This window comes from Myiozetetes cayanensis, unplaced genomic scaffold (genome assembly GCF_022539395.1).
Source record: "Myiozetetes cayanensis isolate MyiCay16 unplaced genomic scaffold, myiCay2020 scf5-8, whole genome shotgun sequence".
In the NCBI taxonomy this organism is placed as follows: domain Eukaryota; kingdom Metazoa; phylum Chordata; class Aves; order Passeriformes; family Tyrannidae; genus Myiozetetes; species Myiozetetes cayanensis.
In genome coordinates this window covers 52,952,418-52,979,512 of record NW_026087742.1, presented here as the reverse complement: position 1 = coordinate 52,979,512, position 27,095 = coordinate 52,952,418, and the positions used below count along the sequence as shown (strand labels likewise).

The window sequence follows — 27,095 nt, the reverse complement described above, 5'->3', positions numbered from 1 at the left end:
CTAATGTCTTGACAAAAGAGTGATGTGTTCTCAAAGTGGAAGTTCACTTGACAGTGTGCATGGTTTACTGTGACTGAAAACAGCCACAGAATGATAGTGTGATTGTGTGAAGTCAAAACATTAGGTCAGCAAAAATCCTGGGAATTCTGATTAACTGAATGACAACACCAGCTGCTGTTTACCAAATAACACTAATGAAAGGGAAACAGAGAGAGATCTGCAGAGAAATCCTCAAAACTGAATCATGTGTGTGCAGTACCGTTCACTCATCGTCAATAACTAACACTGGATACATAAGTCAACAGGAGGGGCTTCTGTAAGTTTATCAGTTGAAAACAAACATCAACAAAAACCTTAAGAAAAATTTGGTCCTGCTACTCAGTAAACAGAATATCTAGTAAGAAAAGGACATAGAAAAGACAAAGATACTTAGTGTGTCTACTTGGTTTTGTTGGTTACCCCCTCTCTCAGTTTTCACTGGTTAGTTCTTTCTAGTTTCTAAAGTTATTTCCTTCCAAATAAAAGGAATAAAGCATCCCCTACAATCAAGGATAATAAAACTAAGAAATATTTAAAGTAGCAGGACAAGTTAAGGGCCATGGAGACAAGTGGGATGTTCCCAAGAGTGCTGGGAGAGGTGATCAACGCATTTGGACATTACAAGGCTGGTTTTCGTGATCTTTGGTAAGTCATAGGAAACAAAAGGTTCCTGAGCACCGGAAAGACCTAATATTACACTCAACCTCAAGAGTGGTGTTGTGGTTTTGCCCAGCCAGCCAGCCCCTGGGGCTGAGGATGATTTTGTCCAGGTGGATTTCCGGACAAAAAGGCCAATCAAAACTCTCAGTAACGCCTTTGCTAATTACATATTTAAGAAAATGGAAGAGAAGGCTCGTGGCGCAGTTGAAATTAGGAGCAGCAGCCATGTAGGAGAGGTGGCAGCGGGCCCCCCTTCTCTCATATAAGAGAGTAAGGAAAAAAAAAATTTAAAGGACTAACTGTTTGGAAGAAGAACCGCTGCAGAAGAATTCCGGCAAAGAGATAAGGGACTTCCAACGTCAAAGCTGGCAGCCGTAGGAGAGAGAAATGCGAAGGGGGGTCTGCTTCTCCCTCCTTTCGCTCTCTCCCTTCAGCAGGGAAAAGACTGAAAAGTAATCCCTGTAGAAGATTGTTGGGGTGAAGAGACCCACCGTGTGGCTCACAGAAGAGCTTGTGGATGTACCAGAGAACTGAGACTTCATGAGAGAGGCTGAAATGAGGTAGAGTCCTGTTGACGATTTATGACCCTGAAGGGATGAGGCTTACACTAGAGCAGATGGCTTGGGTAAGCTTGGGATCTCAGTGAGAGACCCATGCTGCTAGTGCTGAAGATTTTTGACCCTGAGACAGACGAGACCTATGCTAGAGCAAATAACGGCTCGGGTAGGGATGTTGAGATCCATGTGTGGGATCCATGCTAGACCCATGCTGGAGAGGTCTATCAAAGACTGTTCTCCCGTGGAGAGGGACCTCCATAGGGAAACAGGGGTGGACTCATAAGCCTTTATCCCCTGTAACCCTGTGGAAGAAAATCCATGGTAGGCAAGTGTCCCCTTGCAAGTCCATGGAAGAGAAGACCTTCAGGGCCTGGGTAACCCCCAGCCTCCGGTCTTTGCCCAGGAGGGGGGTAGGCCCAGCCCTGGAGGCCGACAAAGAGCAAGAGAGAAAGAGTTCCAGCTGCGATGAGAGTGCTGCAGAGTTATTGAAGAGACCTGGAGCTCCGAAAAATGGAGAAAGAAACTGCTTTTCCTCCTTGGACTGATATAAAGGGGGAGAAGTATTTCTGTAAATACATAGTATTTTTACTTAAGTAGAATTGTTATAGATATAGTTCTTTAGTTTTAGCTTGTTAGTAATAAATGTTAATATTATTTTTCCCAAATCCAGTCTCTTTTGTCTGCCTAAACTTTCTCTCAACTAATGGAAATTGCATGTGGGGTATGAGAGCAAATTGACCCAGAGTAAAACCACATTTTTGGTGGAGAATGCGGGCAGAGACTGCCCAGAAAGGCAGTGGCCGGATCAAACCCCGACAAGTGGGAAGTAAGAGGATCTGGACAATTAAATGGAAACCAAATTAATCTCAGATCCAACTTGAAAAATCAAGAATATGACTGGCCAGAGTGGATTACCCAAGGGTAATGCTTGACCAACCAGTTTGCCTTCTGCAATAAAACAACAAGCTCAGTTAGACAAAAAAAGTATGAAAATTAGATGTTTTTTACAGTTCTGTGCTCCTCAGTAATAGAAAAACAAGGCATATGAGGAAAAGGTGAAAAAATGGATTTGTCTATGAGGATAAAGAAGGATCTTGCTGCTATCAAAGGAGAGTATAATGATGATATAACCTGTTGCTACCTATTAGTGCACAGGGTTAGGACAAGAAATAACAGGTATGGCTTGGAACACTAGAAATTCTGGCTCAATATAAGGAGGAAAAAAATAATACCATGATGGAGGTCAATCACCGAAATGGGTTGGTCAGAGAAACCATGGGCTCTCTATCCTTATAGGTTTGCAAAACTGAAGTGGATAAGGTGCTGAGTAACCTGTTCTCAGTGGACATACTTGAGGAGTTGGGCCAGGTGACTTGCAGAACTCTTCCAATCTTTACAATGCAATTATTAAAAGTTATAAAATAAAACCAGATTACTTCTTCTGATATTTTTCATAATATACACTGCTTAAATACTGGGGAAAAATACTCCTCTGTATGAAATTATGAAAACAGAAGAAATACAAATACTAGGAGAAAATTATAGCTATTTATAAGAATATGAATAAGAAAAAACCTCTGTAAAGTTACTATTATATACCAAGAGTTTCCTTTACTCTTTTTAATGTTTTTTAGGGTTTTTTATTCTTCAAAACAATATTTTTTTCAAGATTTTTTTTTTGATTACTACTATTTCTCTGGCAAAATATTAAAACTGTTAAATCTTAAAAGTACTAGGCCTTTGGGAAGCCTAGAGCAAAATGTAAGCCAGACATTTGCATATGTCAGCTTCACTCTACAGAAAAGGAAACAAGCCACAAAACAAGGAAATTAATATGCATATCTTCCCTTATTTTTTTTAAATTACTCTTTAGCGAGCATTAGAAGCTCTCAAAAACTCTCCATTGAATCTTTATATTTCAATGTACCAGTTATTGTAATTATAATAAGATTAAAATATACCTATAAAGTTTAGTGGAAATAATATTGATGTAAAAAAATTAACTTGTTTCTTCTCGAATTTGAATAACTTAGTTCTTAGTGTACATTCAACAACTGTGACCAACCAAAGTATGTAGAATGAAATGGAAATGTCTAGATAGTTATGGAGTCTTTATCCTGGGAGGTTTTCAAGATCATACTAGATATAGTTTTAAGCAGTCTGGTCTGACCTGACAATTGTCTTTAATGTCCAGAATGTTGGAATAGAGACACCTTGAAGTCCATTTTAATCCTGAATTATCCTGCTATCTTAGTATCTTTTGCAACAAATAGTATTTAGGCTGTATAGAATTTAACAAAATTTCCTTCTCAAATTTTCGTTCTGTCAAAGTGTACAGATTCTAGCATTTTTTCAAATCCTCAGGGAAAAAAACCAACAAAAAACCAGTACTACTACCAGAAGAAAAAACCCTTTATATTAGAAATCTCAGTTAAAACCCAAAATTAATATTAAACCCTTCCAAAAGCATACCCATATGAACAATACCAGTTACTGTTTTCTTTATTGCAACAGCACCTTGATTACATATTAGACCAATTACTTCACAGATCAGATAAAACTGTTTAATATATTGATCTAAAGGAAAGGACTGATTTAATAATGTTGGTTTTTCTCAAAAATGTCTCTTTTACTTTCTTTTTTCCTTAGAGGAAGAGAAATAAAGATATCTTCTTTTTACAATACATTATTAATTATTATGATTTCACCTTGATCCTCTCTAATTAATGAAATATTTATAGAAATAAATTCTCTGTCATTCATATTCAAATATATGTAAACATCTATTGCATTATATTTGTTACTGTTTTGTGAAATCTGAAAAAGCTTGCATTTCTCTGCTCTGCTGAGTAGAATATTACAAAACAGTGCTGAAAATTCAAAGCTCCCAGAGCATAACTCCAGGATTAAAATTTATTTGCAAGATTGTCAAGGAAATTTGCTTAGATTCTTTTCTCTTTTAGGTATATAGCTACTATGTGGCATCTTACTGGCTAATACAAGCCTAAAGCAATGGAAAAAGAGAGGAGAAGTCAATGTGAGTATTTTTCTACAGTATGATAAATGATGCTAGGAAATACTGAATATTTGTAGTTACTACCAGAGCACAGGAGTACTATGAAATTTCTTACTTTATTTTATTACGCACCAAACTGTTCAAAACAACTATTACTTCTAGATGTCATCTATAAATCAACACAGGCCAGTGGCATCAGAGTGATGGATATTCACCCATCTAAGGGATTTGATCATAAGACACAAGCTAAAACAGTGACAAGGCAGAGATAAATGTTTGTGTTCAGATTAACATCCCAAGGTCAGAGTGCCTACGCATATCAATAAGGAATTTCAACTAACTCTCTAAGAATATTAATCTGGAAATGTGTAACAGTAAACCGAAGAAGAAATTGAATTTTAATGAAGTTGTCTATTTTGATTGTCCAAGAAAATATTTATAGTAAACTAATCACACAGAGATTGGAATTTGTTCTTCCACAGGGCCTGTTTCCTGAAAATATCAGTCTTGTCCTGGGTTTTAATGGTAATTTTATTTTTCATTTGTTTATTTTACAAGGATGCTAATAAAGTCTTTATTTCTTGAATGGAAAAGTAAAGCAAAATAATGTCATGACAGTCATGCACTACTAGTTGTAGGATGACTGTGTGTTTACATAAAGTTGTATTAAGGTTTTACAAGATTATTTAACATTTTCATTTGTAGAAGTAAATAAAATAAGATAGTGGGAGAGACATTTAAAGAACATAGCAATTAATGCCAAAAGAACATATCATCTTCCTAAAGCAGACAGCAGACATGTTTTTCACCACTAAAAGCATCTGAAAAGTAGGTTTTACTTCTGTTATTGGATTTTCAATCTGTATAAGTGTAGTAGCTGTTTTAACAAAATGCTCAGCAATGCAGGCTTGTCTATCTGAGTTCAGAGTCAAACTTGTAGGGCACATCCTTGTTCTGGTGTGTGTTCTTTCTTTCTCACTCTCTCTCCCTCTTTCTTTCTCTCTCTCCCCCTCTCTTTTTCTCTCTTTCTTTCTCCCTTTCTTTTTCTCTTTTTTTTTTTTCTCTCCAATGTAGTGCTCTTCCACTTTGTTTCTGTACATTCTGTGAATTACAGTATCCAGAAAAAAAATCTGAAATCATAAGTAATTCATCCAGTCTAAACCAACTCTTAAGAAAATCAACTTTGTGAAGTTCACTGTACTAGATCATTTAAAATCTGTATACTTATAACCTTGGGCCCTGATGCTTCTATAAGTACAAGCTGGAAAGAAGTACTAGTTTTTAAACTTAGGGAAAAAAAAAAAAAAGAATGCCAAGCCCCTTAGCTATTTCAGTAATAGATGGCAGAGTTATTTTGAAGTGTAAGTACTCATATGTATAGATGTATATATTTATATACATAAACACATACATACGCCCTTCCCAGGTGAAACTATTACACACAGAACAATTTTAAACTACTATAGTCTTTTCTGGTTTTACAAAATTTAGATGAAGACAAATAAGTGATTTATTTATTAAAGTCAGCCTGTCACTCCTACTCCTTTTATACTCAGCAATAGTTTATTCCCAGTTTTAAGAGTTTGGGATGAGCTAAGGTATATGTATGATTTATGTATATGCATACACAAAAAATCCCTATACAATACACTAAGCTCTTGCACCTATTGCAGATGAGGGAATAAACTAAAGTGAAAGACAGGTGTATTTTGAAATAGACAAACAAGAGAAGTTTTAATTTATTTAAATGATTTCTAATTAAGTAATCAGGTGTTCTCACTTACTGCCACTACTTTACAGGGATATTGCAAGGGAAAGAAAGGGTTGCTACTGTAGAAACCAGTCCAGTATTAAGAGATTACTCTCAGATCTTATTTAAATTTACTGAGAATTATATTTCTGTTTTAAAAAAAAAAATGTCTTAAACAGCAAATTTATTCAGGATAATTACTCCATATGAATATTTTAAATTTAGAAAAATATAGAAATAATATAGAAATCATATAATATAGAAAAACAAATATGAATATTTTTAATTTAGAAAACAAAAAACCTGAACAGCTCCTACAGTTTGTGAGCCTACAACAAAGTGTAAGGACACATGGTTAAGCAAAATTGATCTTAAAATATTTGAACTGTTTTAACAATAATAAAAAGAAGTAAAAGAACGAAAATCTTAAAAAAATAACAACTCAATAACAACTGAATTGTTAATTTTTAAGAATTTTCTTCTTTTACTTTGTTTTCAGTGTACAAAAAGAAAAAAAAATAAAGATATACTTTCATCTGCAGGTTGAGTAGTTAATTTGGCTCCATAGCCTTAGAGAACTGAAGCTGTTGTAGAGAAAATCTCTGGAACCCTCTGCAGGCCAATTTTAATGCATTAAAACAGTGCAAGAAGAATCAGAAAATAATAATTAATCACTGTGAAAAATGCAGTGAAAAATGTTAACATGATTTCTATCTTCATGTCTTTGATTTCATTGTTATTCTGAAAGTATTTCAGAACATTTGGGAACTGCAAAAGAACATGGTTTTCAAAGTTATAAGGAGGAGAAATTGGGTAGGAAACTTGTTTCTAAAAAAAGGATTGGCATGACTTTGTCTGCAGGGACATCAATGAAATAATGCTCTGTATTTAAATGCTTCATCCAAGAAAAAGAGAATAATATTAATTATAGCCTTTAGCTCTTTTCATGGCAATCCTTTGGTAATTATAGTTCAATAGAAAGAACAGAAGTAATTTAAAGATATATTTCTTCATAAGATACCCAACTTTATTTTTTTCTTAGAAAGACTGCATTTCAAAGGAGAACTTTAACTTAGATATGCATTGTTTGCACAGAAGTAGTGAAATAAACTGCAAAGATATTTCTGTAGTGTATGCTATTTTTGCAGCTGTATCCATGGTGGCAGTAAGTTAAATGGCATCAACTTTGATGATACCTGCTGAAGACCTTATAATTATAGTTTGTGAATTTTAATGTGAATTTTTATGAAGGTTGGGGGGGAGTTGTTTGTTTGTTTGGTTTTGGTGTTTTTGTTTTGTTTTGCCTGGTTTTGTTTTTGTTTTCGTTGGTTTTCGTTTTGTATGTGGAGTGCTGTCTTACAATACCAAGTTAAATAATTAAGTAGAAACTTAAGACTCTTTTAAGAAATATACAGCGACACAGTAAGGAGACAACAAAGTCTTAAAGGCTAAATTCAAGACAGAAGAAGATTAAAGTTAGGAAATGCATCTAAATTAATGGGAGTTTGAAATTTTATGTATTGTGTCTCATCACATAGACATGTAGATGCACTTCTTTAAATAGATAATTGATACATCAGACTGCTAAACACCATCAGGCATCTTCCTTACACAAAAAAACCCCAAACAAGTACCTCTTTGAATGTCATTTAAGACCTGAGATATCTAGCTCACCCAATTCACTACAGTTAGTTATTAAATAAGAATCTTGCAAGGTAGGATAAAACAGCTGGATGCTCTGGTAATCTTCTATTTTTGGAAAGCTGTTTAGAATTAAGAACAACGCCTCTATTAGAAATTTGAGCAGCATTACATGGGGTAGAGTGAAGCTACATTTTGCAGCTTAACCCTAGCAGACAGCTCAGCCCCACACAGTCACTTGCTCACTTCCCTTCCAGTAGAACAGAGAAGAGACTTATGGGTTGAGATAGACAATTTCATGGGTAAATCAAAGCTACAGGCTAGGGACAGAGTGGCTGGAGAGCAGCCAGGTAGAAAGGGACCTGAGACTATGGATCAACAGGAAGCTGAACATGAGCCAGCAGTGTGCCCAGGTGGCCAAGAGGGCCAATGGTATCCTGGCCTGGATCAGGAACAGTGTGGCCTGCAGGAGCAGGGAAGTGATCCTTGCCCTGTACTCAACGCTGGTGAGGCCACACCTTGAGTATTGTGTTCAGTTCTGGGCCCCTCAGTTCAGGAAGGATATTGAGGTGCTGGAGCAGGTCCAGAGAAGAGCAACCAGGCTGGTGAAGGGACCTGAACACAAGACCTATGAGGAGAGGCTGAGGGAGCTGGGGTTGTTTAGCCTGGAGAAGGCTCAGGAGAGACCTCATCACTCCATACAACTACCTGAGAGGAGGTTGTAGCCGGGGGGGAGTCGGTCTCTTCTCCCAGGCAGCTATCAGTAAGACAAGAGGGCACGGTCTCAAGCTCTGCCAGGGGAAGTTTAGGTTAGATGTTAGGAAGAAATTCTTTACAGAGAGGGTAATCAGGCATTGCAATGGGCTGCCCAGGGAAGTCGTGGATTCTCTGTCCCTGGAGGTATTTAAGAAGAGACTGGATGTGGCACTTAGTGCCATAGTCTAGTAACTGTGGTGGTAGTGGATCAAGGGTTGGACTTGATGATCTCAGAGGTCTTTTCCAACCCATCTGATTCTATGAATCAATTATTCTATAAGGGATTCATACTCTACTTCCCTTTGGAAGGCAGATGTTTAGGCATTTCTGAGGGAAACAGGGATTCACCAGGTGTAATGGTTACATAATAGCACAAATGCCTTAACTCTGAATTTGTCCCCCCTTTCTCCTCCTTCTGTGGTTTTACTGATGAGTATGACATATGTATGAGGTTTTGCTTTGGTCACCTGGGATCAGCTCTCCTGGTTGTGTCACCTCTTAACCTCTGGTACCCCCAGCCTCCTCATTGGAGGGGGAGTGCAATAAGCAGAAAATGCCTTGATGCTGTGCAACCACTGCTCAACAACAGCTAAAACATCCCTGTGTTATCCAGACTGTTGTCGTCAAAAATCCAAAATGCAGCACCTTGTGGGCTGCTGTGAATAAAATTAACTCTCAGTCAAAACCAATATACTACCAAAATCAGCCTATTACAGTAAGTAAATGAGACAGAAAGCAGTCAGTGGTAGATGGTTTCCTGATGCAGCCATTTGTTACACTAGTTAGATGGGAAAATTTTAACTTTTCATATATTCTTATGAAGAATGCAAATTGGACATAGCACTACATTAAGTTTTCCAGATATAATTAACTGCCTAACCTAAGACAGCAGTGTGAGCTTTCACAACCAACTCTGAGAAATACATGCTTTAAAAAGACTACTTTTGATGCTGTCTCCAAAGACTACTAACCTTTTCGCTGTTTTTCCACTCATTTTTACTCCTGGGGCCTCACATTTGCTCTTAAACAAAAGATCTGCTTTAAAAAAAAAAAAAAAAAAAAAAAGAAAGAAAGAAAAGAAAAAAAGTTGAATATCCTTCCACCCCATTCACTCATAGCTGATTTTTACCTTATTATATCAACATGGACTGAAAGAATTCTCCTGACTTCCAAAGTCTGCATTTTTTTCAGGCCAGGACTTAAACATATCATCTACTAGAGATGAACTCTAACCAGTAAATTATTAGAACTATGTAGAATATTTATTTAAGATATGCACTACATATGTTTGCATATTTATGTTGGATGTGCTAGGAGGATTAGACGGCATGCAAATGGTGCATGCATCTTGGTTTGCTGCACACTTGGTTTGCTGCACACAGCATAAATGCTTGATTTGAATTTAGATCATCTAGATTTATCCTGTGATACCATCACAAGGATTTTTTTTCACCTGGACTAAAGTTCTTGCACTTAGTTTTAAGTCTTTTTTTTTTTTTTTAAGTAAAATATTCTTACATGTTTTATTGCCATCTAAAAGTTATTTTTATGTGAGATTTAACTATTGTGTAACTTTTATAAATTTGAAAGGCTCAAAAATAGATACCCTTTTTAAACTTTTTTTTAGTTGCTTTGACTATGTGTAAGGATTTAAGGAGCACTGTTAAGGCCACAGAAGGACTTTGCCATGACATAAGCACAGAAGGGAGCGACAGGATGACACTAGCTCCAGGCCTCCTTTCCTCCTTCCTAGAGGAAAGATCTGGTTAGCTCATCCTGGTTAACACGTCTGTTATGATCCAGTTATCAAAATTATTAGAAATGCCTCTGCCTGAGTTAAGGCGTAAATGAAACTATATGCCAGAGTCAATAGTATGGATTTTATTTAACAGTAAATATGAGGCAGAGAAAGAGAGATAGAAAGAAATAGGAAAAATGAGGGACTTGAAGAAAGAGAGTGACATAGATTAAAATAGAAAATGCATCACCACTGTGGAACCTGCAGTGTCCTGTCTTCTGGTCTTCTTGGTAGTGAGGGTCCTTCAAATCACAGAGTCCAATGGATTAATATACATTCAGGAGATGCCCAGATACCTGGGGATGCCCAGATACCCAGATACCTTTCCCCAGGGGTGAAAGCTTTGCAGTCTCTTGCAACAGGCTCTGGATTTGTTGCCTCACTTGGATCGTGTGCAGTCCTCTGGTGGTGGAAGGCCTCAGGAGTAAGTCTGAGAAGGTGCTTTGGGGGTCTTTGATGGTTTATGACCTCTTCCGAGGTGCCTCTCACATGAATGTCCCATGTGCACATGGTCTTCCTGGGGGAAGGGGGTAAGGGGCTACTCCTTTGGTTTGTGTGTAGAGATTTTGCCATTGCACACCCAAACCCTTCTCCACCACCTTCTGAGCCTTGTTTACCTCTCCTTAGACCTGATTTAATTTGACAATAGTCTTATCTCAAGTTCCCAGTCACAGTCCAAATTCCAGTTAGGATGCATATTTGGGAGGTGGATGCTTCAGTGGTCCCAGACAGGTAGTTGCTTCTTTGCAGTTTGACAAAAAGTCTTTCTATGAATTTGACATTTAAGATATTAACAACATTGCAGTCTATCACAGCATCCAGATAAAAAATTCCCACTGTGGCAAACTGTATAAAGAAGCAACTGTGCATACACATATCACAGGTCAAACTAAGATCACCTCAAGTTATTGGATAGATGGCATTTGTAATAACCAACAACCACTGAAGCCCACCATGGATGTGCCTCTGTGGATGCCTGGAACTTGGACTGTAAAATAAGCCACCACAGTGGGAACTTAAGATAAAGGTGGTACTATTGTCCAGGTGTAATCTCCTACCTAGGAGGAAGTTAACAAAGCTGGGGGAGAAGAATGTATTACTGATAGTGGCCACAAAGAATGCAGAATTTATGGCCCACAACAGAAGCAACTGTGCTGAAATCATCTAGGGCTGAGTATAAGGCAATTTCAGCAGGGGGAGATCACAACCCACTGACTTGCAACTTACCGACCCGAGAAACCCACCAACTCAAAAGAAAACAAAGATCAAGCATATGGACTAATTAGCCTTAGAAGCAAGGCAATAATTTAACCAATAGAATAAGAGAGACTGTGCATCCATTGATCATTAATTCCTTCGTTTGCTAAAATGTACGAATAGTGAAAAATTTTTAATTACTTTGGGACCCCCACAACAGAGAAGCCCAGGGAGAAGAAGGACCAGTGGGAAACCACAGGATCCACAGACGGTGAGTATCTTCTGCTTGATGTGTATCTCTCTCACTATTTCTCTTCTCTTTCTTCTGTTTCCTTCTGTCTCTCTACCTCACATTTTATTGTTGAACAAAATCTGTATTGTTTACTTTGGTATATGGTCTCTTTTGCACCTTAATTCAGGCAGAGGCATCTCTCACTAACTGGATCTTAACACTATGACATACTTCTGAATGTATATTTCCATTCAGACAGCAAACCCAAAAAAATTCATTTTCAGTGGTGTATAAAAAATATTTTTTTCTCACTGTTTCTGAGGATTCTAAATGTTTTCTGTAGTGATCCTGTGCCAGAGTGAAAAAATAAAACATGAAAATTTTCAAAATCTGATGATACTTTAAATTAAAAAATTGGACTGGATAAGTTTAATTTTTTATCTTGATGACAATATATTTTCATATTTTTACCTTCAAGGAAAATGAATTTTAAAGCTTTTTGTGAACAGAAACACATTGCTATTAGTTTAAGAAAAACACACATTTCTTTTATAAAATTATAAAACTCAGTTTTCTTATTTTTATGGAGTTTGGATGTGCAGAAAACAAGTAGGACTCAGAATTGACCCTACTTCCTGTAGTGTCCACATGTTGCTGTAACATTTTGGTTCATGCAGGTATGTTTTTCAGACAAAAACATTTCAAAAGTACTTAGACCACTTAAGGCATTCTAAAAATGTTATTTAGTAATGAAATCTTAGTAAAGAATAGCTTTTTAAGACAGAAGAAGAGTGTTTTTTCCAGCTTTCATAACACCACAGGGTATGACATGAAAGTATATACCTAAGTGAATGATTTTGTTTCACCTTAACCTGTGAGATGTTCAGGGGCTTCCTTACAGAGAACTTTTCCCTTTCCCCCTAGAATTGCAGTCAATCCATTTTTCACTAGGTTTATTTATACTGTTTATGGTTCAAGGAGCATTTTGAATAGGTAGGTAGCAAATGATAAGCATAAAAGCCTTGGAGTTTGTCTGTTCAGATAGGCATTGATGGAACTCAACTCTATGATGCTATTTTTATACTTGCAACCAAGCTTTGAAACCAGTGAGCCTGAAACATGGTTTCCCACCCACGGTATTCATGAAAATTGTGCTACAGTGCCTGAAGTGTCTAATGCAAACCACGAACAATTGTAAATTGAGGCTGTAGTAGGAATGTGTCTTTTCATCCACCACCATTAACATGGCATTGATTTGTGTTGCAGGTTCTTTATAATGGAAAATATCTCTCACTGCTTCGTTCCCTGTGCTCAGAAAAGCTCTCTAACAGAAGCTGCAGAAAAGGAAAAACAGAAGGAGGGTAGGGAAAAGGTAAAGCTGTAGCTTCTACTACTGTCTTTATTTTTTTCTGATTTTTAATAAGGTGAGATGCATCTTCTTTGAATCTGTCCTTAGATTTTCCTTAATCAGTGTTTATGCCTATCAAATTTGAGTAATAGTTCCTTATTTTGTTTCTTATTTTGCCAAAAATAGTCTTTATTTTCAGGCACATAAAGCTAACCATAAAATTACCTCTATTTCCTTCAAGATAAAGACGTACTCTATGAAAATTGTCTTACCCCAACACATATCTGAGCTAGTCACCCTGCTCCTCTATTTAGGTAATGGTCATAAACTGGCATGTCTAGACCATGACATCATCTCTTCTGAGTAGATGCCTCTATCTGGTCAGACTAACCTTGATGTAGTAATCATATTTCTTTCCATTATTTACACTTGCAGTGTAAAAAAAGGCTGACAATGACAGGATGAACAAGAACAGATGATAAACAGAAAAGAAAAAATTAAGAATGAGGCAGATACTTATTTTAATTCACTGGTATATCACTATTATTTAAATGTTTACAGAGCAGCAACTAAGGTAGAAGAAACTGTTCAAAATTGTTTTACCAATCTTTGGGTTTTTCATAGCTGTATCAGCTTGGGTATAAACTAACTATAGTAAAATATGTGAAAAGCAGAAAATAAGTTTAACAATGATTAAGGAAACATATAAGGTTGGTTTTGTTGAGTTTGGTTTTTTTTCCCTAAGAGGAACAATATGTTAAACACTTCTTTTTGCACTAAAGGTATGCTACAACTCACATTAAAATACTATGTAAAGGAGGCTAACAATAATGTTTTATAAACAATCTCAATAACTTTAATTTTCATTATTTAGTGATTGTTTGGTATTTGGAAAGGCTGTGTGCAAACAAGTTTATCTCAGTAAAACAAACAAGAAAATAAACCCCTGTTTTTTGTTGAAAATGTCATCACACAGGAACCAGCATAATGATTTTACGCTAGTTTATTTATTGTTGCTGTCCCCAAGATGTCACCTGTTATTTCCAAGCAGTTCCTGGAACATTACAGATAGCAGTAACATGCATTTAAACTTTTGCCAAATTCCAGAGACATGGCTCAATGCACTATAAAGAGAGTACTGCTAAAAGTCTGACGGTTTTGAGTGTTGTTTTTCTAGTAATGCTAAATCTTCCTGTGAATATAGTGTACCATAGTGTAAGAACAGCTATCAGTTTAGAAACGCATTATCTTTATAAAGGACTAGTCTGGCTCCTTAATATCAAAATGGTAGCTTCTGTGATAGAAAGTATGCATATTCTTGATGATCTAGTCCCCCTATTTTATTTTTAGCAAACAGCTGAGTTGCTTGCATTGACATTTTTCTAAATGGGAAGAAACATGTTATTGAATATTTAAGATTTTTCTCCATTACTACTATTTTCTCTGTAAGCATAACTTATTGGTACTAATAATTCTGCATTGTACATGTATAAGATATGCAGATGAAATCTTAAAACAGAAACATACTTTTCTATCATGTTTGTTTGTTCTATGTTAATCCAGAAACCTATATTTAACTGCCAACATAGACATTTCTTCTGATCATGAACAGTAAATCAGCAATACAAGATGAACAACAAAGGAATACTCATATGCCAGAAGTGACAATAGAAACTGGCAACTTTTGATTTTCATTTCCATAGAACTTCAATAATTTATTCAATACTTTCACAAGCTAATGCCAACCTGAAAGCTAAGGCAAGTGAGATATTTGTCCAGCTCTAGCAAACGAGACTAGCTGCAAAATTTCTTAACAGATTTGAGGCTGGAGACCAGAAGGTGATAGAAACCTTGGTGATGAATGCTAATTGGTCTTCAGTGCAGAGAAATGAAAGTGATCTGGCCTAAGACTGTATTCATAATGAAGTCAGGCTGTTTATGCTAAAAATTCAGAAAGGAATAAATAGTGAAGGCAGGAGCCCCTCTGGGGTAAGACATGCACCCATGGTCCTGGATATCAGACATTGCAGAGGACTAAGTCTGGGTTGGAACTGTTACACATGGGAGCTGCAAGCCCAGATAGGATGCAGTCAGAGCCCACGTCTGATTCCCCTGGGTTCTTGATATAAGTGGACCAGAGGGGCAACACTGATGTAGTTCTGAAGTTTTTCTCTGTTGTAGAGAAAGACCTTAGACTAGAAATTGCTGTATACCCAGCTAGAACCATTCTATTTAGTAAATGGATTGTACAATATATGTCAATGAATTATGCAATTTTCTTCTTGTGATCACCTGACCCATAACGGCTTGTGACAAGGTTTTTCACGGTACCTTCTCTTCTTTATGAAAACAACTGTGTATAGGTATATATGTAAGTATATGTATATGTGTATACATACGTATATATTTATGCACATCACCCATCCAGATTTCAAAGGAGCAGAATGTTGTTTTTTGCAGTTTCTTTTGCCTCCCAACTCCTGGAAGCAGGAAGCTTTCACTGAATGCCTGACTTAAGGGTATCCACAGGCCAGCAATGAATGCATGCTGAAGACTCATCTCCCATATGATTCTGCTTACACACAGCTTAGAGTCAGTGACTTCTAGCATCCCAGCAGTTTCAGGAAGGACGTGGACCTGTTGGAGCAAGTCCAGAGGAAGGCCCTGAGGATGATCAGATGGCTGAAACACCCCCCCCTATAAACACAGTCTGAGAGAGTTGAAGTTGTTCAGCCTGGAGAGGAGAAGGGTCAAGGGAGAGCTCACTGAGGCCTTTCAGCACTTAAAAAGGCTTATAAAAAAATGGAGAGTAGCCTTTTACATAGGGAGATAATGATAGGACAAGGGTGAATGGTTTTAAACTAAAAGAAGAAAGATTTAGATTACATATTAGGAAGAAATTCTTTACTCACAGAGTGGTGAAGCACTGGAACAGGCTGCCCAGAGAAGTTGCGGATGCCCCATCCTTGGAGATGTTCAAGGCCAGGTTGGATGGTACTCTGAACAACCTGGCCTAGTGGAAGGTGTCCCTTGCCATGGTTTGGGGGTTGGAACTAGATGATCTTTACTGTCCTTTTCAACCCAGGCCATTTTAAAATTCTATGGTGGTTTTGACAGGAGAGTTTCCAGCCACTGGAGCATGGGAAGAGCTTACAGATTCATGTCCAAGCTGGTGGCAGGAGAAAAGGGTTAAACAGAGTTACAACTGCAGACACTGCCAAGGGCTGGAGCTTTCAAACATCCTTTTGCTATAATCTTTATGCCCAAAAAGACAAATAAGGAGACAGAGAAGTGAGAAAAAACATAGCTGTGAGGAGGGAACACACTACCTATTAATCTTTCTTATCTAATAAGCAGAAGGGACAACTGGGAGAGAGAGCATAAGCTCTGTGGTGTCTGTGCCAGCAGCAGTGGCAGGTTCAGCAGCAACAGTAAGACTGATATTGGGACTGTGATGCTGCAGTGGAAATGGTGGTGATGATCTTTATTATTTCCTGGCTCAAAGAGGAAGAAAGAGCCAGGCACGGGACCTCCTTTCTTTCAGTAGGCACAACTCACTCACAATGTAGCAAGAACTGGGCAGGGACAGCCATTATTCCTGTGCTGCATAACCTTGGGGAACAGAGTCTAGGTACTTGTTTTCTCCCAAATCAACACAGCTGAACTTGTTCCACTCGTGTCCTGTCCTCTCCTCTCCTCTCCTCGAGCAATTTCATTTATGTTTAACTGTGCAGGATGATCAGCTATATCTTTTCATGCTTATAATTCCCTCTTCAAAAACTGTCTTGCATTCTTTCCCTGAGTGTATTCAAAACCACATTTTAGTACACTTTGTAGCCTGTGTGCTGAAGCTTGTCAACACAGTTTTTATATACTTCCAGAGTTAGGTTACTGCTGTATCTTATCTAGAGTTGTTATCTTTGACTTAATTTCTTCTCTGACTTGAATTTACCTTACAGAACACAATTTCAATATTCTTTTAAAGATGTGAAGAATATTTTGTTGTTTTTAGCTTTCACAGATACAATTACAAGGTAGTTTACAACTAAGCATAATTTTGATGTTCAGTAGCTGCCTTTTTTTCCCCCTTCCAAGTATCCCAGGAGATGAAAGCAGACCTTAAAAGATAAAAGTGAATTTAGAAATATAATGAAAGTGGTTTTAATATCTCAGCTTTTGCCATAAGCTTTGCTATATAACCATGCAAATTCAGTGCTTCTCCATGTTGCAACTGTATTGTGCATTTTCCCCTCTTGGATAATGTGCTTTCTACTACTTCAAAGAATTCTAAAATAATTGGACTTGTCTTATATGTAGGAAACCAGGGTGAAATTAATTGAAATTGATGTTAATTGTATTATTTTCTTAATTGCTGCAAATGTGGGTCAACACTGCCATAGACTTCATATAGATTTTAATAGAACTGTGAATTATAAGATATTTTTGGATTTGCTTCAAGCATTAAGTTCTTAAAAAACTTTAATGATTGAATCTCCTATGTAATGCCATCCCAGTGAGAGTAGATTTTGAGTAGCACTTCACAACTGGATATTCACTTTGGAAGTGTACAAGACATGCATGGCTTGTTGTTCTAATGAAGGAACTCAAAATATGTTTTCCAGCAGACTTACTTAGCTTCAGATGGAGAATCTTGCTATAGATAAAGAAACAGAGGGCATGGTTCAGTTGTCAGCATGAAGGTGTGACATTTCCTTAGGGTACTCTGTATAGTATCCAGTTGCTGGTGTAGACGATCAGATACGGCCCTAAAGACCTGTGTCACACTTCTCAACTCTGTATGAAAGCTTCCATTGCCTTAGGGCACCTGAAATGGCATTATCCATCTGTGTCTAATGGAGATGAGAAGCTGTAAAAAAGATTTAAATTACTCCAAGTAATGTGGGTAAATGTTCATGCAAGATACAAACAATAAATTAGCTGTCATCAATACACTGCTTCTTGGAAAAATTAGTCAGAGTATCACAAGAAGAGAACACCATTTTTCCTATCTGTGCACAGGACTGAGATACAATGCCATTAAAAAAAAGTAAAGGTAATAATGACCATAGAAATGCCATGGTCTACTCATGGTTTACTCAGATGTAATATTCTCATAGGAGGAAAAACAGTACATGTGAGACCCTCAACAATGTAGTATAAGGTAACAGAAAAAGCTACAGAAGAATGGTGTCATTATTTTAAAGGAAAATGTGAAAAAAATGGCTAAAAGAGCAAAAAATTTGCATGTGAAATGAAGCTTTTTCAAGGATATCTTTTAAAATTTTCAGAAAAAATAAATCAGTTATTCATTTTAATATGACTTTTACATGAATCAAAAAGGAACTTGAAGTAGATTAATAAAAAAACCAATAGAGTAAATCTCAAAAAAAGTATCAAAACTTAATTATCAGAGATAACTATCAAAAAGAAGACAATTTCAGAAGGCAAAGGTGTATTCAAATGAAAAGAGCATGAACTCTAGATCTGTAAACATGCATCTTTAGCAATGAATGCGCTATTACCTCATTTACACTTCATTACCTAGGCAAAGCAGATATTAAAAGATTCTGAGAAATTTCTTCTTTGAACTACTGATAATCTGTATGAGAAAGAAGAAAATTCTAAAGATTCCATACTGTCTAAAAATGACCAAGGTGCAAAAGTAATTTAAAAAAGTATATCTCATTGCAAGTTAAAAGAATTCACATATGAGTTTGTGGATGTACTAATTAATAAGAAAATTATCACTTCATTTGGCTTAAGTAGAATAAGTAGAAGAAAGCCTAAATTTGTTTGTATTTCTAAAGGACTCCAGGTATGATGTAAGGTACAGGCTGTAACTCTGACAGAAATGTTAATAAAAAATATGATTTGTATATATTCTTCATCTGTATTCATGCTTTAGCTGTAAAAAAGGGCACATGTCTCAAATTTTTTTGGAGCTTCTTCTAGCATATAAGAGGATGCATAAGAGAAAACCAGCAAAAACTAATTACTGGAACTTCATGTTACTTCTGTCCATTTTCAAATATGTCAAGGACAAAAAAGTGATTGGTACTGTTGAGATGCCTCTTGAGTGCTGGATCCAAGTCCAGGCTCCCTGTTGCAAAGGAGACATGCACATACTGGACCGAGTCCACAGAAGGGCCCCAGAGATGATTTAGTGTGTGAAACATCCCTCATACATGGAGAGTCTGAAAGATCTTGGACTGTTGAGTATTGAGAAGAGAAAGCTCAGGGGGATTAACATGTTTAATACCTGATGGGAAGGTGTAAAGAACACAGAACCAGACTCTTCTTAGAGGTAGCAGTGTGAGAAACAACGGGCAGGACCTAAAATATGGGAAATTCTGTGTCAGTATAAAAAAATATTATCTTCCTGCCAGGGTGGTCGAACACTGGAATGTAGGTAGGAATTTATTGGTAGTCTGTAATTCTTAAGGGTCTAATCAGAATGCATATTTATTTTTTCAGTCCTATTGCAGTTCTATAAGCTTTTCCAGTCAAAATTTATAATGGAAAACTCATTAATAATTCCCTAAAATTACTATGCTTTAAAAGTTAATAACATCTACACCATCTTTTTGATGATTTTCTGGCTTGTTCATGTATTTCTAGGCCCAAAGACTGGCTACATCTCTCTGAAGCAGGGATGTGGTGGAGTGTCACAGTGAGTTGTCAATACCCCAAGTTTTCTGTAGGAGGAGTTTGGTGTCCACAGGGAGTCTGATGCTCAGTTAAAGTCTAAATGCTGCACTGCAGCTTCCAGCAGCCATTATGAAGCAGCCACTTTATCACTGGGTTTCTCATGCCTGTACTGTATGTGGTATTCAGATTTTCAGCTATAGCACAGCTGGGGCAATGGTCACTAGACCACTAAGGAAAGTCTAAAATCAGGTCAGACCAAGACAAACCCTGACAAGCCCTTAGACTCATCACTGCCTTGTAAGTACAAAATCTATGGTCCTTTATTAATATTCTCATAATCATATTTACCAGTTGCTTACTTCACTCTGTTTCTTACTCTGTTTTCCTAAACATTCAGTGCTGCCACAGATGGGACTTATATCTTAAGCTCTTAGGATGCTTGATCTGTTGAGGTGAGAAAAGTCTTGTACAAGGTGACAGTCTGCTAAGGGTTCATGCAATTTATCCCTCAGGACTGCCTCTACAAAATAGAGTTTTCAAAGAATCTCAAAAACTACTTACTTAAGAGGCACAAAGGTCACACAAAGCTTGAAGCAAATCAACAGACACCGTCTGAATAACAAATTGATCTATTTTAGTGACTGTATTGTGTGCTTGAGATTTGAAAGGGTCTGCCCTCCCCCTTGCTCTGGTTATTCCTGCTATTCTCCCTGTCCTTTGAAGTCCAGAGTCTGCTACACACTGTATCTTGATACCTAATTTATAAACCACAAACTGTTACATTAGAAGGAACAAGGCTTGTGATCTAAATCTGGGAGGTGATATTTTTATACATCTTAATGCAGGAAAGTTGAGTAGAAAAGGTTAGTTCCCACTGTTGGCCTGGTCATTATGAGGTTTTTTAGGGGTGTTTGTTCTTAGTGTTTAACACTGATGGCTTAAAAACACTGATGGCTTTTTTTTCCTTAGAACATTAATTGTACTGAGTTTTATTTAAAATATTTCAGAGACAAAATCAGTCATAAAGAGTGTGTTCTTTGACAGAGTCAGGATTCTTTGACAGAGTCAGGATACTGGAGTATAAGCAGCCTCAAGAAAGCAAAACTAGGTTTCCCTGCTATGAAACAGGTTAAAATTGTTATCTTGAAGCTTTTAAGTAATTAAAAAAGTGACATCACATTTAGATTTTAAAAAATGCTTTGGCTTATTGTCTTCTTGGCTTTTTTTTTCCTTTTGTCTTTTCCTCATTGGTTTTTTCCTGTCTGTTTTGTTTGATATTTCTTGCTAAGTAGTGGTTTCATATGTCTAGGCACTACTTCTGCTGAAATGGATCTGAAAGGTATTATGAAGCTGAGCACAAGTCAATATAATACTGTTATGGGGGAAGAAAAGAAAAAGAAAACTTTTTTTTCTGTCAGAAAGAACTGTGACTTCTAAGAGGGTTAAAATAACTTGTTTTTTTTTTGCATATACCAATGCAAATAAACCATAATCAGCAAAGGCAGTGGTCAGACTTCATTCTCACATTGATGAAAATCCAAGGCCACCTGAAATGAGTTACCATGCCGTCACCTGCCTCCAAACTGCATTCTCAGATGGCAATAGAATTTACCAGTCCTTTATGCTGGTAAATCTGAAATATTATTGACCTTTGCCAGACTAGCTGATGCTTGGCAGTGCTTGTCTAGTAGTGAATTCATCATTATGTTGAATTATAACTATGAATTTCAATGCTAGTATTAAAGGGCTTATTCTCTCTCTCTTAAAAAAAAAAAAAAAAAGAATAAGAAAAGAAAAAATGGGCAGGTAAAATACACATGGATCTAAAATCTAAGAAATAAAAGGTAAAAAGAAATTTTCCAGCTTAAGGACTACTGTGAGCCTGACCTCATATTAGCTTTACCTTGCTAAACACATAAGGTGAGCACTTAATTCAGAACAAATACATTAAATTAATGAAGTCCAGCACTCATTAATACTATTAGAAAGTGGTTTAGTTAGGACTAAGATCTTCTGTTTCTTTTAAATCCTTAGCAAACTTCAGCATTAATTTCTATATGTAATAAAAAGTCCCAGAATTTGTTCATGGACATATCATGTGTCTGTACATCTGCCTGATTATCAAAAGTAATTGAGAGTTCTCATCAATTTGGAGCATGAATAGAACAGCCTACAGCACATAAATACGGAACATAAACTACGTAAAAGTTTCAGTATTTTTTAGTTGTTATTTTAATTTATTATTAGTAGTAATTTATTATTATAATTCTTTTAAAGTTGGGTGTATTGTCTCTAGCTGAGATGATTTTCCTCTAAGCAGATCTCAGAATTCTGGGTTTTTTTGGTAGGTAGAAAGGTGTTTATAACATCCCTGTGTTTCTGCCACTGCTGAGCAGCACTGGGACAGCATCAGGGCTGTCTCTTACATTCTGCCCCCCACCACCAGCAGGCTGAGAGTGGGCAAAATCCTGGGAGGGAACATAACCAGAACAGTTGATCCAAACTAACCAAAGGGACATTCCACATCATATGATATCTAGGACAAACTGGTTATTTGGTTTTTACAACATTTGACCCTCTGGAGCAACCATTATACCTGCTGAGGCCCTGCTTCCTGCGAAGTGGCCGGACATTGCTTGCTGATGGGAAGTAGAGAATAAAAGCTTTTGGCTTTATTTTCTTTTGATTGTGTGCTCATAACCTTCACTGCTGGGTTAGTAAACTGCCTTTATCTTGACCCACAAGGTTTTTTTCATCTTATTTTCTTCCCCTGTCCTGCTGAGGAAGGGAGTGATAGAGCAGCTTTGTGCATGCCAGGCATCCAATCAAGGTCAAACAGCCACACTGGGTGAAAGGAAAAAGGCATTTTTTTGAATACGCAGCATGTAGAGTTAGGGACTGATAATATATCTGGCAGTATTGCGGATTTTCAGGTAAGTTATTGTGCAAGCATCTGTCATTTTTATCAAATGTACATAAGGCATAAATTTTCCGATTCAATTCTACACTAGAGTTTAATTTATTCCTGTCAAGCTTTATATACTGGCAAGCAAGCAGAGTTAGTAGAAAGAGGTCAAATAATTGAGACTATCCTGGAGTCAATTCTGTGTAGAAAAGAGAAATACTAAAATTAAGAGAGATAAAGAATAGTGCTATACCTTTGCATATGGATCCAGGGCCTACAGAGTCCCTGTAAAAGTTGGTATAAACCTGACATTTAGTTTACAAATTTTAAGGGGGGTTACAACATTTTTGTTTTTACAACTTTTTTAGTTTTTACAATGTCAGAAGTTTACAAAGACACCAAAAGGATGAATGGTGTGTTCCCTGGAAATGTTCAAGGGCAGGTTGGATGGGGCTTTGAGCAATCTGGTCCAGTGAAATGTATCCCTGCCTATGACAGGGTGGTTGAAACTGATTGATCTTTAAGGTCCCTTCCAACCTAACTCATTTTATGATTCTATGAATTTCCCACTATTCAATAAACTCTAATGTAGGCTAATGCAATTATTCTCCAAGAAAAAAGAAGATATAATCACTGACAATGATTTTTCTGATCCTACTAATGAAAGAGAAATAATACAAAATATAATGATACTGGCATCTCAGTCTGACTTTTCAGATCATTATAAATGCAAAACTGCAAAAGCAGCATTTGATATAGGAAACTATTTACAATTTTGTCATAGATATGTATCTGTCTTTATCATTCTATCAATATTTTTATTCTATATGTAAACCCTAAAAATAAGGGTATTTCTTATTATCACAATGATGATAAATATTTTATACATATGTCCTTCAACTTACACCAAATCCCCAATTTAAAGACCTATGTTAAACAAAGCGAAACAAAAGGTAGTATACAAACTTCTATATAAGCATGCTTCTCAGTTAAATAGTTTTAAGAGCTTTTACTTAGTAAACCTAGTTTCAGACTTTCACTTTCTATGACAGGAAGCAGCAGAAACGGAATAGTGTTGTGACACATCTGAGAAAACACTTCCTAGTATTTTACCATCAAAACAGCTAACAGCTAATTCAGGTTACGATTAGTTTCAAAGCTATGTTTAGAGCTCTAAAAGTTAACCTCCAGAACCTGAGCAAGGATCAATTTGTAACCAATGAAAGGAAAATAAACATCTACAGAAGAAATTTCAGGTTGTTGTAAGACAAACAACTACCATGACTTAGACGTGGAGATATTTATTCCTCTCCTTTGGCCATAATGAGCGTAAGATAACTTAGATGGCAGCTGGTAGAGATCTAAATTTAGATGAAATTGCTGTGTGCCTTTTTACATGCCAGTAACTTTCAAAGGTTCTTTTCCATTAAACTCAACTAACTTTAAAGCCCATTTCAAGGAATAAAATGCATCTACTCTTCTGTACGTAATCATACTTGTCAGGGTTAATAAATTAAACACATCCAAGACCATTATCTGACACCAAAGCCAGGTGCCACAGAAAAGTTTGTGCCCATAGTATTGAAGTCTCTTGCTCACTGAATAGTGTACCTACAAGTCCCTGACACAAAAGGGACTGGACTCACCCTCATGGCAGGGCAGAGTCAGACTGTCTGGGATTGTTCCCACAAGTTAACCAGGTAAATAGTCTGTCCCAGCACCTGGGAACACTCTATGGCATTGGCTTATTTTATGAAGTGATTAACTTGTTGTCTCTCAATGTACTTTACTGAAGGTGTATAAAATACCAAATTATTGATATATTAACAGACTTCAATACTGGCAGGCATTATTTTGGTATTTACCTAAAAAACTACTATGTTCAACTTAAGTGAAATAGGTAATGTGAAGTGAAATGAATATGAGCTAGGAAGAATAATAATAAACAGGTGGTTTCTTAGTACATGTCATTGTTTTTCAGATGCTTAAAAGGATTTCTGAAGCACTCTGCAGATATATTCATGGTATACACTGGCTAGTATGCAGAAATGTTTGGGGTTTGTGCTGAACAGAGGGTTGATAAATCAAAATGTTTTTGTTATTGCTGAGAATTGCTTACACAGAGCCAAGGCCTTTTCTGCTCTTTGTACCGTCATGCTGGCAAGGAAGTTGGGGGTACATGGGAGGTTGGAAGGAGACATAGCTGGGACAGGTGACCCAAACTGACCAAAGGGTTATCCCATACCATATGGCATCATGCTCAGTATATGAGGAGGGTGGAAGAAGGAGGAAGAGGGTGATGTGTGGAGCGGTGATGTTTGTCTTCCTAAATAACCATTCTGCATGATTGTGAGAGTCTGGAAAAAAGTTATTACTGGCTTGAAACAATGCTGTGTGGGGGGAAGGCAGATCAGCTTCTGCAAGGTGGGATCGTGCTCTGTCCCCCCCATACCCTGCCTCCTTGCAAGCCATCAGTGCAGCTGTCAGTCAATGGTAGGAGCACTGCCCCACACCACAACTCCTGGAACCCCTAACCCAGCCCCAGTGTGGCTGACACACTGGAAATCCTGCCTGGGGAGGTGGGGGTGGCCACAGGAGTCCAGAGCATATAAAACCAACCTCCCCATGGTCACAGCCCTATTTCCCTTGGATATGTGGTAGCTGGCTCTATGCTGGATTTTACTTGATATTTGGGTAACTTAAACCTGGATGGCTTGTAATTTGCTGAGTCAATGCTTTGTGAAATGCTTTGCATTGATTGATTGTTTGCTTTCAACTTTTGCCAAGTTCCCTTTTTTTTTCCGAAGTTTTCCAGTAAAAGTGTGTTCTTTTGACCTTCAGAAAACATTGTAGTGTTTTTCCTGTGTGCAGCCTTGAGGTATAAAAGAACTGAAGGCCCTTTTAATAAATGTGTCAGTGGGTTTTGGGGCCTTGTATCTTTTTGACGTAAAACCCCTTTGATAAGCTCACGTGGTGAGCCTGTGGTCTTACAGTGATGGGGCCCTGCTCTCCTGGAGATGGGTGAATTGACTATGGGAAGCAATGAATTAATTTCTGGCTTTACTTTGCTTACATGTGTTACAATCTGTTTTAGAAGCTCCGCGCTTTACTAGGTGTTACACTTCTATGTCAGGCTTGAAGAGATTTTGCCTAGGCAAACTCTTGCAAAGACTTTTGATTCTTTGGTACCTTGAGTTCACATCCAGAGAAAAACTACATTTTTCTCCAAGAAATTGCTTTTCATTTGATGAAAAAATAGGGGGTTTGGCAAAAAGAGTTTAGCAGAAATAACGTGCAACTTCACAGAAGCACTACAGGAGGTTACTGAAACTAGCAAGCACTGCTATAGTAAGGGAACCTTTCCTACACCCAGCAAACACAAACTTAAGTGAAATACTTAAGTACAGACAAGTTGCCAACAGGAGTAGAGGGACTAACAGAAGGAAGAATAAAGAGACAAAGAGGGGAGAGAGACATATTTACCACTCTGGAGGTCCCACATTTAACAGCCAGGAGAGCAGAGGCCAAAAGAGAAATGCGGACCCTGGATATGTCTATTTATAGACTCTGGCTATCATGGCCCCTCCCTCTAGGCAGGACCTTTGTCCCACTGCCACTCAGTGTCCCCTTTGCCAAAGTGAAGGGTGCTACAGCCAATTAGAGGCTCCAGGGGGTGGGGTGACCACCAGGCTGACCTTATTGACAGCCCAGACACGTGGTTTTCCCTGCCAGGTGCACTGCATGGACATGGTCTTGTTGGCTGCAGGCCTAGGTCTGGCCCTTCTCCTCCCTGCACCCCCGAACACAGACCACATGGTTTATTCAACCCATCCGGTCGAATAAATCCAGTGAGATATGAATCTCGTCTCTGACACTATGCATAGGTCTTGCTTTCCCTATTAAATTGTTTTTATCTCAACCCATGAGTTTTCCAGCTTTTACACTTCTGATTCTGTCCCTTATCCTGCTGGTGGGGCAGTGAGTGAGCAACAGCATGGTTCTTGGTTGCTGGCTGGGGTTAAATATGGCATTCATAAAGACAGCAAAATTTCAAAATGGATTTTTTTTTCATGCACTATATATGAATTATATTATATGGGGCAATCCTGGATGTACATAAAGACAGGGAATGAGACACTGGAAAGCAGTGCCACAGGAAGGGACCTGGGGGTCAATGGCAAGTTGAATCTGAGTCAACCAGGAGGGCCAACCGTGTCCTGGGGGGCATCAGGCAAAGCATTGCCAGCCAGTCAGGGGAGGAATGGATTGTCCTACTCTTCTCTGCACTGGTGTGGCCTTGCCTTGAATATTGTGTGCATTTTTGGGCACCACAATGTAGGAAAGATATGAAGCTGTTAGTGAGTGTCCAAAGGAGGGAAACGAAGATGGTGAAGGGCCTTGAGGGGAAGCCGTATGAGGAGCGGTTAAGGTCACTTGGTCTGTTCAGCCTGGAAAAGAGGAGACTGAGGGGACACCTCACTGCTCTTACAACTTCCTTGTGAGGGGAAGAGGGGCAGGCAGAGATCTTCTCTCTGTGGTCAGCAGTGA

The 27,095-nt window shown here is 37.6% G+C and overlaps 1 long non-coding RNA gene across 2 annotated transcripts; it reads right to left on the bottom strand.

Annotated features, from left to right (window-relative positions):
• Window positions 1–10,761: 10,761 nt before the first annotated feature.
• On the bottom strand, window positions 10,762–26,066 carry LOC126649646 (uncharacterized). 2 transcript variants are annotated; one of them, XR_007631105.1, is made up of 5 exons: window positions 26,031–26,066; window positions 19,254–19,327; window positions 17,626–17,861; window positions 15,907–16,163; window positions 10,762–15,631 (listed from the first exon to the last, which is right to left on the bottom strand). It is a non-coding gene; the product is annotated as an uncharacterized LOC126649646 (long non-coding RNA). The 2 variants fall into 2 exon arrangements; XR_007631106.1 differs by lacking the exon at window positions 19,254–19,327.
• Between the last annotated feature and the right edge of the window lie 1,029 nt (window positions 26,067–27,095).